This window comes from Chiloscyllium plagiosum, chromosome 9, assembly GCF_004010195.1.
Source record: "Chiloscyllium plagiosum isolate BGI_BamShark_2017 chromosome 9, ASM401019v2, whole genome shotgun sequence".
Classification (NCBI taxonomy): Eukaryota; Metazoa; Chordata; class Chondrichthyes; order Orectolobiformes; family Hemiscylliidae; genus Chiloscyllium; species Chiloscyllium plagiosum.
This window is the reverse complement of record NC_057718.1, coordinates 67,020,695-67,036,903: the sequence shown is the minus strand read 5'-3', so window position 1 is coordinate 67,036,903 and position 16,209 is coordinate 67,020,695. Positions and strand designations below refer to the sequence as shown.

The 16,209-nt window shown below is 42.8% G+C and overlaps 1 non-coding gene across 1 annotated transcript; it reads right to left on the bottom strand.

Annotated features, from left to right (window-relative positions):
• Positions 1-4,196: 4,196 nt before the first annotated feature.
• Positions 4,197-4,273, bottom strand: LOC122553300. Its single transcript, XR_006312680.1, has one exon. It is a non-coding gene; the product is annotated as a small nucleolar RNA SNORD19 (small nucleolar RNA).
• Between the last annotated feature and the right edge of the window lie 11,936 nt (positions 4,274-16,209).

Below are 16,209 nucleotides of genomic sequence, written 5' to 3'. Positions count from 1 at the left end.
ATGGGGAAAGCATCATCTTTACCGTATCAAGCCCCTTAAGAGTCCTGTAATTTTCAATGAGATTACCTCTCATTCTTCCAAACTCTAGTGAGTCCCAACCTGTTCAGCCTTTGCTCAAAAGACAATTCCTGCATACCAGGAATCATCTTCATGACTCTTCTCTGAACCGCCTCTAATGAAATGACACCTTTCCTTAAATAAGGAACAAAATCTGCTTATAGTACTCCAGCAGTGGTCTCACCTGTGCTTTGTACTGTTGCAGTAAGACATCCCTACTCTTTTACTCCAAACCCCTTGAAATAAGTGCCAACATTCCACTAGCCTTTCTGAATACCTGCTGTGCTTGTGTGCTAGCTTTGTGTTTCATGCACAAATATCTCCAAGTCCTTTGTGTTGCAGGTATCTGTAGTTTCTCTCCATTTAAGTCATACTCCACTTAAATAATACTGCCCTTTTGTTCTCCCTTCCAAAATGAATATTTTCACATTTTCCCAGATTATGTTTTTTTCCACTTATCTGTATCTCTCAGTAAGCTGTTTGTATCCCTCTGTCAACCTGTCTTTCCACTTATTTTTGTGTTGTCTGCAAATTTGGCTACAGTATAGTGGTTTCTTTCCTCCAAGTCTTCAATATATATTGTAAACAGTTGCAGCCCCATCACTGATCTCTGTGGAAACCTACTGCTTTCAGGTTGCCAACCTGAAAAGAAACCTTCATCTCCATTCACTGTTTCCTACCCATTAGCCAATTCTATATCTATGCCAATATACCACCTCCAACACCATTAGTTATTATCTTATGACTTAACCTTTTTGAGGTACCGTGTCGAACACCTTCTGGAAGTCCAAAATATGACACAGTTACTGGTTTCACTCTATCCTTTCAAGTTAAGACTTCCTCGACAAACTTTATTAATTAGACCCTTTCAAGAAGTATGTTGACTCTGTTAGATTAGATTATGATTTTCCAAATGCGCTGCTTAATGATTGATTCCAATACATTTCCAACAATGGATGTTAGGATATTCGACCTATGTTATTTAACTTGTGTTTTGCCTCCCTCTCTTTTTCAATAGGGCTGTCACATTAGCAGTTTTTCAATCCAATAATAGTTCTTAAAAGGCAAAGATGGCTGGCAAGGTGACTGAAATTCATCATTCACCCTGTATGAGGATTAAAACCTTGTATTAGCAGAAGATCAATACCACTGATGTGGAGATTCTGAGACCTTCATATTTAGGCAACTAAGGTAGCTTCAATGGGAGGTATTTCACTGTCCTCAACTTATCAACGTTGTGAACATATACATAACTTACTCATATTTCTATCCCTATTCCACAACTGATTCCCATTCTTCTCTTCTCCAGGGTCCAGCAGCTAATTACACGCTTAAGAAGTCAGCTCCTCCAGCCAAGGCCATCTCCTCTCCTCTGAGGAAAAAAGCACAAATCCCTCAGAGAATGCACTGATAAGGCTTTCTCCTGCACCCTTCACCAGTTCCGATACTTTCACCTTGGTACTCCATCCCGCTTTGACAAAGTAGCACATCTGATGAGCACATCACTGTTGCTGGCACCAAAGGATTAAGGATAATTGTATGGCCTCAGCTATTTCATTTGTGAATGCACAGAGTGGCACAGAGTCACTGCAAACTACCAAAATTTAATTGTGGTGAAGCTTACTAAAGCATCACATACTCATTTAGCAGCGTATATGAAATTCCAGATGCTGAAGTCTCAACTGTGTCAAGACCGAAAGAACTGCAGATGCTGTAAATCAGCAACAAAAATGTAATTTGCTGGAAAAGCTCTGCAGGTGGAGAGAAATCAGAGTCAACATTTTGGACCAAGTGACCCTGAAAAATGATAGTTAGGTAAAAAAGGTTTGGGTCAGGATGCCTCTCGGATTAATAATGACTATAGCAGAACTAATTGCACAGTTCTCATTAATTCCTGACTGTGAAGAAAGCCTCAGAAGCTAATTTTACACAGCACCATGTGATGTTTGAACTCTTTCTGAATGAACACTACTTTTTTTAACATCTAATAGAAACAGACAATGTTATCATTCCTGAGTGTGGGAGAAGCAGATATTAAAGTGTTCAATAGTTAATTATGATTACTTTTAATGCGCAAAAGGAAGAATAAAGAAAGAAATAATGAAGAAAGACAAAATACTGTGGATGCTGAAATCTGAAATAGGAATAAGAAAATTGTGGAGAAACTCAGAAGGTCTGGCAGAATCTGTGGAGAAAGAAACAGTTAACATTTTGAGTCTGAAAGGAGGTGGGAAATAGTGGCTTTCTTGCTGTTGGCAGAGGGGAGAAGGAACAAATTGAATAGATTGTGAGGGTGTGATAATGGTGATAAAGAACAAATAGAGATGTAAAAGTGAAGGTATGAAAAGGAGATAAAACTGGAAATTCTTGAACTGATGCAGTCCACCTGCTGTGGGTTGATCCACAAAACCCTTAGAGAAGGAATATCAGGATTTTGATGCAGTGATAATGAAGAAACCGCGATATATTTCCAAGTCAGGATGGTGAGTGGCTTGGAGAGAAAGTTGAAGGTGGTAGTGTCCCCATGCATCTGCTGCCCTTGTCCTTCTAGATGGTCTAGTCATGGGTTTGGAAGGTGCTGTCTGAGGAACTTTGGTGAATTTCTGCAGTGCATCTTGGAAATAGTACACATAGCTGCGACTCAGTGTCATTGGTGGAGGGAGTGGATTTTTGTGGATGTAATAGCAATCAAGTAGGCTGCTTTGTCTGGGATGGTGTCAAGCTTCTTGAGTGTTTTTGGGGCTGCACCCACCTGGGCAAGTGGGGAGTATTCCATCACACTCCTGACTTGTCCTTGTAGATGATGGACAGGCTTTGCGGAGTCAGGAGGTGAATTACTCGCTGCAGTACTCCTAGCCTCTGACCTGCTCTTGTAACATTTGTGTTTATGTGGTGAGTCGAGTGTGGAACTTGTGAGGATATCTGCGACTGAAAATGGCCCTGTGCTTTGACTGACATTTCTATAGTTCCCTGAATGATGACATTGTGGGTCTACCTACAAGACACAGACAGTAGTGGTTCAGGAAGGTAGACTCAGGCAGCTCACCATCACCTTCTCAAGAATAACTAGGGATGGGTAATAAACGCTGTCCTAACTAGTAATATCAATATCTCATGAATGAATAAGAAAAAGTCAGTCAGAATTCACTGCTCGAGTCAATCAAAGAGCTTATTGATTACACTACAGGGGGTTGGCCATAGTCAGTCAGACACTTAGTTTTACCAGATTCTGGGGATCTGGTTCTTCTAATCCAACAATTTGGCTATAGTTAGTCCAGAAAGTCAAATGCAAATAGTCTGGGGATTACAGGGATATTAGTTGGAGTGCTGTTGAGACATCAGGTGGGGTGGGATTTGGTCAGATGGAGCTATCCAGGGGCAAGCAATGGTTAGTCAGGGGGCTTTGGTCAATAATCAGCAGGGAGCTCATCAGTAATTGTAATTGGATCTTTGAAGGAATGGTCACTGTGGTAGGGAGCAATGATAGACAGTAGGGTGCACTTAGCACCCTAAGTACATTCTCTGCACTTAGCCCATGTCCTTCTAAACCTTTCTGACCCATGTATTTGTCCAAATGTCTTTTAGATGTTGTTAATGTACCCGCTTCAACTACTTCTGCTGGCAGTTCATTCTATATACACATCACCCTCTGTGTAAAGAAGTTGCCCCTCAGCTTCCCTTTTATTCTTTCTCCTCTAACCTTAAACTGATGCCCTCGAGTCCTTGATCCTCAACCCTGGGAGAAAGACTGAGTGCATTCACCCTAACATGCCTCTCATGATCTTGACCTCTATAAGGTCCCTCCTCTGTCCCCTACCCTCTAAAGAAAAAAAGTCCTAGCTTGTCCAATCTCTCACTATAACTCAGTCCCTTGAGTCCAGGCAACATCCTTGTAAATTTTTCCTGTATTATTTCCAGTTTAATAACATTCTTCCTATAACAAGTGACCAAAACGGAACACAATACTCCAAGTGCAGCCTTACCAACACCCTGTACAACTGTAACACAATTTTGCAACTTCTATACTCAATGCCCTGACTGATGTAGGCCAGTGTGCCAAAAGCCTTCTTCACTGCCCTGTCTACCCGTGAATCCATTTACACTCTTTAAGGTGAAAGAGGACTGCAGATGCTGGAGACTTTCACAGTGAGATCAGAGTTGGATCTTTAGCAGTCAAGCATCCACTTTCTGACTATTTAAATTATCTTAATTTCTCATTAAATTATCCTCATTCGCACACTGCCTCCTGTAAAAGTGCTATCCGTTATTTCCAATTCCTCCACCATCACCGCATCTATTCCAGGAGGACCAATTCCACCATAGAATATCCCAGATGGCCTCCTTCTTCAAAAACTGCAATTTCCCCCCCACATGCTTGATGATGCCTTCCAGCACAACTCCTCCACTTCCCCCACCTCTACCCTTGAACCCCACCCCTCCAATTGCAACAAGGACAGAAGCCTCCGGTCCTCACCTTCCAATCCATCAAACTTCGGATATATCGCATCATCCTCCACTATTTCCACCACCTAATACAGACGCTACCACTAGGGATATTTTTCCCTCCCCACCTCTATCAGGGTTTCAGAGAGACCATTCCCTTTGCAACTCCCTTGTCAGGTCCACAGCCCCCCATTGACCCAGCCTCCCTTCCTGGCACCTTCCCCTGTCACCGCAAGAAGTGTAAAACCTATACCCGCACCTCCCGCCCCCCCCCCCCCCTCACCTCCATCCAAGGCCCCAAAGGATCCTTTCACACATGTCATCTACTATACTCGTTGCACCCGATTTGATTTTCTCTACATTGGGGAGACAGGATGCCAACTTGAGGATCATTTTAGAAAACATCTCTGGGACATCTGCACTAACCAACCCCACTGCCCTGTGGCTGAACACTTTAACTCCCCCTCCCACTCCGCCAAGGACATGTAGGTCCTGGGCCTCCTCCATCACTTCCATCTTGGGAACCTCCAACCACATGGGATCAATGTGGATTTTACCAATTTCCCCATTTCCCCTCCTTCTACCTTATCCCAGTTCCAACCTTCCAACTTAGCACTGCCCTCTTGAACGGTCCTACCTGTCCATCTTCTTTCCCACCTATCTGCTTCACCTTCCTCTCTGAACTATCACTTTCACCTCCACTTTCATCTATCGCATTCCCAGCTACCTTCCCTACAGCCCAATCCTCCTCCCATTTATCTCTTAGCCCCCTTGGCCCACAAGCCTCATTCCTGATTAAGGGCTTATGCCTCAAACATTGATTCTCCTGCTCCGTGGATGCTGCCTGACCGGCTGTGCTTTTCCAGCACCACACTCTACACTCTTTAAGGCCCTACCATTCACCACAAAGCTCCTACCTTGATTTGACTTTCCAAAATGCAAACCTCACACTTATCAATATTAAACTCCAGTTTCCATTTCTTTGTCCACTTCTCTAGCTGATCAAGGTCTTGCTGCAATTTCTGAGAACCTTCCTCACTCTCCATGATTTCATCTATTTTACGGTCATCAGCAAACTTATTAATCATGCCTTGTACATTCTCAACTAAATCATTGATATAGATAACAAACAGCAAAGGGCACAGCACCAAACCCTGAGGTACACCACTAGTCACGGCCTCCAGTCTGGCAAGTGTCCTTCCACTATTACCCTCTGTTTCCTACGTGAAGTCAATTTTGTATCTAATTTGCCAGCTTGCCCTGGATTCCATGCAATCTAACCTTCCAGAACAGCCTAACACGTGGAACTTTATCAAAAGCCTTAATGAAATCCACATAGACTATGTCTATCACCTTCCCCTCATCAACCTTCCTGGTTACTTCATCAATGAACTCTAACAAATTTGTGAGGCAAGATCTCCCACTCACAAAGCCATACTAACCACCCCTAATCAAACCTTGTCTTTCCAAAAGCATGTATATCTTACCTCTCAGGATCTTCTCAAGTAGATCATAGACGTTAAGCTTACTGGCCAATTGTTCCCAGTTTTTTTTGTTTGTAGTCCTTCTTGATAGTAGCACAACATTCGCTACCCTCCAAACCTCCAGGATCTCACCCGTGGCTATTGATGATGCAAATATATCAGCCAGGGCTCATACAATTTCTTCTGTAGCCTCTTGCAGAGTTCTAGCATATATTTGCTCAGGACCAGGATATTTATCCACTTTCATACATTCTATTACATCCAACACCTCCTCTATAGTGATATGGGTGCCCCTAAGAAATCACCACTAACTTGCCCAAGTTCCCAAGTCTTCATGTCTTTCTCCACAGTAAACACGGAGGAGAAATATTCATTGAGGACCTCCCCAATCTCCTGTAGTTCCACACATATATGTCCACTTTGGTCCTTAGGAGCCTTATTCTCTCGCTAGTTATTCTTTTTCCTTTAGTATACTTAAAGTACCTCTTTGGATTCACTCTAATCTTCTCAGCCATGGCTAATTCATGGCCCCTCTTCGCCCTCCTGATTTACTTCCTCAGTAAACTCCTGTGTCCTTGCATACCTCCAGAGATTTCCTTGATCCCAGCTGTCTGTGCCTGAGCCACGGTTCCTTCTTTTGTCTGGTCAAAGCATCAATATCTCTGTCGTCCAGAGTTCCTTATTTCTTGCCTTTCACCCTCACAGGAACATATCAACCTTGAACTCTCGCTATCTCACATTTAAAGCCCTCCCACTTGGCAGAGATGCCTTTGCCTGCAAACAAACTGCACCAATCACCCCCTGCAAGCTCCTGTCTAATTCCATCAAAATTTGCCTTGCCCCAATTTAGAACTTGAATCTGTGGACTAGTTTTGTCCCTCTCCATAACCACTTTAAAATTAATACAACTATGGTCACTGGCAGGTTGGGGCTACTTTCCCTAGAGTATGGGCTGAATGCTGGCAAATGGGACTAGGTTTATTTAGGATATCTGGTCAGCACAGATGAGTTAGACCAAAGGGGCTGTTTCCGTGCTGTGCAGCTCTATGCCTCAATGAATCTAATGGGGAGAAATTTGTGGATCACAGATGGAATCTACAAGTCACTCACACTAATATAAAGTTAGAACCTCATCATGCCAGATCAAAGGTCAAGTGTGTATTAACTTCAAAAAATGACTGCTGTCACATGCAAAGTTGGTGGAATGAGTTGTTTTTGCTTCAGGAGCAGGATTGTAATGTTGGATTTTGAGGCCCCTGCTATGAATATTATAGTAATCATGCCTCCGCCGATGAAGTAGTTCTACCTATCTGTCTTCAATTTACACTTCACATATATCATTCAGATCTCATGCAGAGTGAAGGGGAAGGGGAAGCACTTCTGGAATATTTTGGGAAGAAGCTCCTGGGGTGGGGTGAGTGGAATATGTATGTCATTCTTCTCCCTCATGGTGCTTAGTGGCAATATTCTGCCTTCCTGAAAAAGGGGCACCTGGAGTGAGGCTCCAGTCACCTTGCCATTAATTTTGAATATAAATCGGTGAAGTAATGGGGGGCAAATATCTAGCGAACACTGAGCATGCTGCTGGACCTGAGTTTCCATGGCAGTTACCAACCTGTCTATCGAGGCAAGCGGAAGCATGCATGCATGATCCAGCACAGTACTGAGAATGTTGGTGCAAACTTCTCCATCTTTCATTCCAGTTTACAGCATCTGGCAAAACTGCCTAATATTCCTGCACCTGTCTCTGTACATTGACTAAGTCATTACTGGCCAAGATTTGATTAGATTTCCTTCGGCCCAACAAGTACACACCAACCCTCTGAGGAATAACCCACCCAGACCCATTCCCTGATATTTACCCCTGACTAATGCACCGGTCACTATGGGCAATTTATCATGGCCAATTCACCTGACCTATACATCTTTGGAGGAATGTGGGAGGAAACCGGAGCACGCTGAGGAAACCCGTGCAGACGTGGGTAGAATGTGTAAACTCCGAGGCTGGAATCGAACCCGGGTCCCTGGCTTTGTGTGGCAGCTGTCCTAACCAATGAGCCACCGTGCCACCCATAGGGGAATGTTTAAGTAAGAATTTAGAAAACTGAGATCAAACAAGGCCCTTGAGGAATTCAAAGGAAGCAGAAAAGAACTTAAACAATAGATTAGGAGGGCTAAAAGGGGCCATGAGATGTTCTTGGCAAGTAAGAATAAAGAACAAAGAAGAACAAAGAAAATTTACAGTCCAGGAACAGGCCCTTCGGCCCTTCAAGCCTGAGCCGATCCAAATCTACTGTCTAAACCTGTCACCCAATTCCTAAACATCTGTATCCCTCTGCTCCCCACATACTCATGCATCTGTCCAGATGTATCTTAAATGAATCTACCGTGCCTGCCTTTACCACCTCTGCTGGCAACACGTTCCAGATGTCCACCACCATCGGTGTGAAGTACTTGCTGCGTGTATCCCCCTTAAACTTTCCAACTCTCACCTTGAAACTGTGACCTCTCGTTATTGAATCCTCCACCCTGGAAAAAAGCTTGTCTCTAATCGACCTGTCGATACCCTTAATGATTTTGTAAACATCAATCAGGTCCCCCCTCAATCTCCTTTTTTCGAATGAAAAGAAACCTAACCTACTCAACCTCTCTTCATAGCTAGCACCTTCCATACCAGGCAACATCTTCGTAAACCTTCTCTGCAACCTCTCTAAAGTGTCCACATCCTTTTGGTAAAGTGGCGAGCAGAACAGTATTCTAAATGCGGCTGAACCAATGTCTTGTATAATTTTAACATGACTTGCCACTTCTTATACTCAATACCCCGTCCAATGAAGGCAAGCATACTATATGCCTTCTTGACCACTCTATCCAACTGTGCAGCAACTTTCAGAATACAATGGACCTGTACTCCCAGATCTCTCTGCCAATCAACTTTTCCCAAGGCTCTTCTGGTCATTGTATAATTCGCTGTAGAATTAGTCTTGCCTAAATGCATCACCTCACATTTGTCTGGATTAAAATCCATCTGCCACTTTTCCACCCAACTCTCCAGTCTATCTATATCTTCCTGTATTCTTTGACAGTCCCTTATGCTTTCTGCTACTCCACCAATCTTCGTGTCATCTGCAAACTTGCTGATCATACCAACAGTGCCCTCTTCCAGATCATTTATGTATATTACAAACAACAGTGACCCCAACACTGACCCCTGTGGAACACCACTGGTCACCTTTCTCCATTTCGAGAAACTCCCTTCAACTACTACTCTCTGTCTCCTGCTGCTCAGCCAGTTCTTTATCCACCTAGCTAGAATACCCTGCATATCATATGACTTCACTTTCTCCATTAGTCTACCATGAGGAACCTTATCAAACGCCTTATTCAAGTCCTTGTATATGGACAGCACTTCCTTCATCTATCAACTTAGTCACTTCCTCAAAGAACTCTATTAAGTTGGTAAGGCACAATCTCCCCCGCACAAAACCATGTTGCGTATCACTGATAAGCCCATTCTTTTCTAAATATAAATAGATCCTAATGCTCAGTACTCTCTCCAGCAACTTTCGCACCACCAACGTCAGGCTCACTGGTCTATAGTTATCCAGAATATCCCTACTGCCCTTCTTGTACAAGGGGACAACATGAGCAACCTTCCAGTCCTCTGGCACCTCACCTGTATTTAAGGATGCCACAAAGATATCTGACAGGTTCCCTCACCTTCCTCAGCAACCTGGGATAGATTCCATCTGGGTCTGGGAATTTGTCTACCTCAATAACCTCTCGCCCACACGACACATCTTCCCTACTTATGTCAATGTGATGCAGACTAATCAAACTTCTATCTTTAATCTGAAGATGCATCATGGTTCTCTCCTCAGTGAACACTGTTGCAAAGTAATCATTCAGAATCTCAACCAGTCTCTCAGGTTCAACACACAGCCTTCCTTCATTATCTTTTAGTGGACCAGTCCTTTCCCTAGTTACCCGCTTGCTTCTTATATAAGAATAAAATGCTTTGGGATTCTCCTTAATTCTACTCACCAAAGCTATTTCATGCCCCCTTTTAGCCCGCCTGATTCCTCGTTTAAGACTTGTCCTACTCTTCCGATATTCCTCAAGGGCCTGTTCTGTTCCTAGCTGCCTCGACCTTATGTACGCTTCCCTTTCCCTCTTGGCTACACGTAAGATTAAGGAGAATCCCAAATTATTTTACATATATATTAGGAGCAAGAGGGTAACGAGGTAAAGTGTAAGTCCATTCAAAGTCAAACAACAGAATTTATGCATGGATCCAGAGGAAGTGCGTGAGGACTTTAACGAGTACCTCACATTGGTATTCACTAAGGAGAAGGACATTGATGATGGTAAGATTAGGAAAGGCATGTTGATATTCTGGGACATTTGGTTATTAAGAAGGAGAAGGTATCTGGTGTCTTGAAAAATATCAAGGTAGATAAGTCCCCACAGCCTGATGGGATCTATCCCAGGATACTGAATGAGGCAAGGGAGGAGACCTCTGGGGATTTGACCGACATATATGTACTCTGTTTAGCCACAGGAAAGGTTCTAGAAGACTGGAGAATAACCAATATTGTTCCTTTGCTTAAGAAGATTACGAGGCATGGATAGGGTAAATAGACAAGGTTTTTTCCCTGGGGTGGGGGAGTCCAGAAGTAGAGGGCAAAGGCTTAGGGTGAGAGAAAAAAGATATAAAAGGCACCTAAGGGGCAACTTTTTCACACATAGGGTGACGCGTGTATGGATTAAGCTGTTTGAGGAAGTGATGAAGGCTGTTACAACTATAACATTTAAAAGGCATCTGGATGTGTATCTGGATAGGAAGGGTTTAGAGGGAATCTGGGCCAAGTGCTGGCAAATGGGACTAGATTAGAGGAGGATATCTGGATATGGGCGAGTTGGACCAAAGGGTATGTTTCCATGTTGTACATCTCTATGACTCTACGACCATTGATAGCCCTATTGGTAGGGAAATTACTGGCAAAGATTCCTAGTGACAGGACTTACTGGCATTTGGAAAAGAATGGATTTATTATGGATTCTCAGCATGACTTTATATGGGAGAGATCCTACCTCACAGACTTGTTTGAGTTTCTTGAGGATATGACACAGATGATTGATGAAGGTAGACATAGATGTTGTCTACATGGACTTTACAAAAGCATTTCACAGATCTCTCATGGTAAGCTGATCCAGAAGATAAGTTGCATAGGATAAATCGTAAAGTGATAAATTGGATATAAAATTATGGATCATAGAAGGCGGAGGGTAGTTGCGGAGGGGTGTTTTTCTAACTGGAGGCTTGTGACCAGTAGTATTCCACAAGAATCAATGCTGAGACTTCTACTATTTATAATATATATAAATGATTTAGATGAAAATGTAAATAGTCTGATTAGAAAATTTGCAAGCAACATAATGATTGGTAGAGTTGTCGATAATAAATAAAGGTTATCAAAGGATATAGCAGGTATAGATCAGCTGAAAATTTGGGCAGAGAAATAGAAGGTGGAGCTTAATCTGGACAAGTGTGAGTTGATCCATCTTGGGAGATTAACTACAAGATGAAAGTGTATAGTTAATGACAGGATCCTTATAAATATTGATATATGGAGGGGTCTTGAGGTTCAAGTCCATAGCTCCCTGAAAGTGGCAACACAGTTAATAAGGTGAAAAAGAAGATGCATGTTTGTTTTCATCAGCCAGGGCATTGAGTATACAATTTGGCAAGTCATGTTTCAGCTGTATAAGACTTTAGTTAGGCCACATTTGGAGTATTGTATGCAGTTCTGGTCACTATCCTATGGGGAGGATCTGGGTGTTTTGGGGAGAATGCAAAAGATGTGTGGCTTTGAGTGTATTAGCGTTAAGGAGAGGTTGGACAAACTTGGATTGTTTTTGCTAGTTTGTTAGAGGCTGAGGAGTGAACTGACAGAAGCATATAAGAACAAAGAACAAAGAGAAGTACAGAACACGGTACTTGGCGGCACGGTGGCACAGTGGTTAGCACTGCTGCCTCACAGCGCCAGAGACCCAGGTTCAATTCCTGACTCAGGCAACTGACTGTGTGGAGTTTGCACGTTCTCCCCGTGTCTGCGTGGGTTTCCTCCGGGTGCTCCGGTTTCCTCCCACAGTCCAAAGATGTGCAGGTCAGGTGAATTGGCCGTGCTAAATTGCCCGTAGTGTTAGGTAAGGGGTAAATGTAGGGGTATGGGTGGGTTGCGCTTCGGCGGGTCGGTGTGGACTTGTTGGGCCGAAGGGCCTGTTTCCACACTGTAATCTAATCTAATCTAAACAGGACCAAGCCCTTCAGCTCTCCAAGACTGTGCTGATCATCACGCCCTAACTAAACTTAAAACCAAAACTTCTGCCCTTATTCATTCGGTATCCCTCTATTCCCTCCCTATTCATGTAAGCTTCCAGATGTCTCTTAAATGTTGCCAATATCTCTGTTTCCATCACTTCTTCTGGCAGTGTGTTCCAGGTTCCTCCCACACTCTACGTGAAAAGTTTCCCTCACACATCTTCTTTAAACTTTCCCATTCTCGTCTTGAACCTGTACCACTTTTAAAGGAAGCTTCAGCCCTGGGATAAACCCTCTGACTATCTACCCTATCTATGCCAATCAAAGTTTTGTGGAGCTCTATCAAGTCTCTCAGCCATCGTCTTTCCAGGGAAAACAATCCCAGTCTTTTAACCATTCTTCATAGCCAACACCCTCAAGATCAGGCAACAGCCTAGTAAACCTTCTCTGCACTCTCTCCAAAACTACCATTTCCTTCTGGTAGTGGGGCGAACAAAACTGCACACAATACTTCAAATGCAGCCTAACAAGGGTTTTATGTAGCTGCAACATGGTTTGTCAACTTTTGTACTCCATGCCTCAGCCGATGAAGGCAATCATGCCATATGCCTTCTTAATCACATTGGACACTTGTAATTAGATTAGATTAGATTACCTACAGTGTGGAAACAGGCCCTTCGGCCCAACAAGTCCACACCGACCCGCCGAAGCACAACCCACCCATACCTCTACACTTACCCCTTCACCTAACACTACGGGCAATTTAGCATGGCCAATTGTGTTGCCACATTTAGGGAACTATGCCCAGATCCAATGTATATTAACGTTCCTAAGAATTCTGCCATTTACAGTATAATTCACACCTAAATTCAATCCTTCAAAATGCATCACCTCACATTTGTCTGGATTAAACTCTGTCTGCCATTTCTGTGCCCAAGTCACCAATCTATCTATATCTTGTTGCATCCTTTCACAATTGTTGGCATTTTCACCAACTCCACTAATCTTCATGTCATCTGCAAACTTACTAATCAGCCCACTCACATTTTTCTCCAGATCATTTATATATATTACAAACAACAGAGGACCCGAGACTGAACCCTGTGGAACACCACTAGTTACCAGTCTCCATCTGGAAAACACCCTTCTACTACTACCCTCTGTGTTCTATGATCAAGCCAACTTTGTATCTATCTAGCCAGCCTATCACGAATCCCATGAGATTTTAGTTCTTGTACAAATCTGCTATGTTGGACTTTATCAAATTCCTAACTTAAGGTCCACATAAGTTACATCCACAGCCTTTCCCTCATCCTTTCCCTTGTCACCTCTTCAAACAATTCAATCTGATTGGTGAGACATGACCTTCCCCATACAAAGTCACACTGCCTGTCACTAACTAGCCCATTTTCTTCCAAATGTACATATATCTTCTCCAAGATGTTCCACACCATAGACATCAGGCTCACCAGCCTATAATTTCTTGGATTATCCCGGCAGCCTTTTTAAAATAAGGGAACAACATTGGCTCACCTCTAGTTTGCTGAAACCTCAACTGTGATTAAAGAGGATGTGAAGATATCTGCTAATGCCCCAGTTATTTCTTCCCTTGCCTCTTGTAGCAACCTGGAATAGATCCCAGCTGGCCCTGGGAAAGTCTCTACTTTAATTCAATTTAGGATATCCAAACTTCCTCCTTCAATATATTGACATTCTCTAGAGTATTCACACACTCATTCCTGACCTCAACACCAGTCATGTCCTTTTCCTAGGTGAATACCGATACAAAGTATTCATTAAGGATCTCTCCCATTTCCAGTAACTCCATGCATAATTTCACTCCTTTGTCCTTGAGTGAGCCTACTCTTTCTCTTGCTACTCTTTCTTTTAATATATGTATAAAAAGCCTTGAAATTCTCTTTGATCCCGTTTGCTAAAGACATTTCATGGCCCCTTTTGGCCTCTTTTGGCCTTCCTAATTTCAAGTTTAAGTTCCTTCCTACTTTCTCTATACTCATCAAGATCTCTTGTAAAATTATGAGAGGCATGAATGGAATGGATAGTCAGAGTCTTTTTAGGTGGAAATGTCAAACACTAGGGGAAAAAGTTTCAAGGTGAGAGGGAATGAGTTTAAGGGAGATGGGCAAGGAAAGTTTTTTTACACAAATACTTTGAATGCACTGCCAGGGGAGATGGTAAAAGCTGGCACATTAGCAAAATTTAGGTTAGAATGACATCATGATCAGTGCTGAAGTGTTTTATGTTCCATGTCTTCTGCCTGAGGCTGAGCACGTGCTGGCCTCTGACAGTCCTCTGAGTGCTAGGGCCCTGCAGTGTTCTTCCTCAAGCAGCTGTATTTCACTGGAAAAATGAACTAATTTCCTGGCTAACAAGAATTATATTGTTGTGCCTTCAACTGCAATACACCTGCATCTGAGCTTTATAGAAAGGAATTCTTTAAGACCAAGCAACTGCAAAACTTCACTGGACATTGACTCATTGGAGTGTAATTAATGTGAATTAATGCAAATGTCTTTGAATTTTAAGTAACGTATAGTTGTAACTTCTTTCTTATACATTAGCTTTATTTTTGATGTTGTTTGTGTGTTGTGTTGTGAGAAAAACCATCACACCGCACATGAATACGTGAATGAACACAACTTGTTTTGACAACAAAGAACTTGTTGTGGGGTATTTTTAAAAAGTAATTCACAGTTAAGAACTGGGGAAACGCACCATGGCATAATTCAATGGGGAAAAGAAAATAAGAAAAACGACTGAAAACCACTTCTGTTACAGACAGAAGAGAAGGACTGTGAAACTAATCAATTCATTTCTCTCTATGCATGACACCACAGTTCAAAAGTCTTTTCTGGTAATAAAGTGCTTTGAGGCATTTGATGGTTATGCTACATAAATGTGGGGGCATTGGTGTGGTGGAATTGTGAGGGGGTGAGCGGAATTTCTGCCCAGATTTACCCTTCAGGCAGTGGTCATGTCACTTTCAACCTCCATGGAAGAGGCCCAACGAAGCTATTTGCTTAAAATTCTAATCATCAGCATATAATTTATGTTTTTGTCTCCAATTCCCTCAGGCAGGTCTCAATTACACCAATTTGTATGCTGTCACTTTATCTCATTCAGCATAACAAATGATCCAGGGAAGAAGGAGCTGTCTCCACAGTGAGTCTCAACTCCAAATGACATCTTAGTTTTTAAGAGTTACACAGAAACTCAGCCCCTTGCAGTTTTGACTGCAAACTCCTTGCAATGGAAGGGACTTGCTGCAACTGGATTTAAAAGTCATAGCGTCATGCAGCATAGAAATAGGCCTTTCAGCCCACTATGTCAATGTCAATCAACAAACACCAAACTATACTAATCCCATTTAACTGGACTTGGTTCAAAGCCTACTATGCCCAGTGCTTTCAGTGTTCATCAGAAGTTTCTTAAAATGTTGCAAGAGTATCTGCCTCCACCACCCTCTCAGGCAGCACTTTCCATATTTTTGCCACCCTCTGGGTGAAAAAATGTTTCCTCAGATCCCCTCAAAACCACTTACTCCTCATCTTAAACTTATGCCCTCTAGTCTTAGATACATTTACCATTGAGAAAAGGTTTTCATGGTCTACTCTGTCTATACTTCTCACAGTTTTGTATACCTCAATCAGATTCCCCCTCAACCTCTTCTAGCCCAAGCAAAACAACACAACTTATCCAGTCTCTCCTCAAAACTGAGACTTTCCATCCCAGGCAACATCGTGGGTGGCACGGTGGCTCAGTGGTTAGCACTACTGCCTCACAGTGCCAGTGACCTGGGTTCAATTCTAGCCTTGGGTGAGTGTCTGTGTAGAGTTGGCATGTTTTCCCTGTGTCTATATGGGTTTCTGCTGGGTGCTC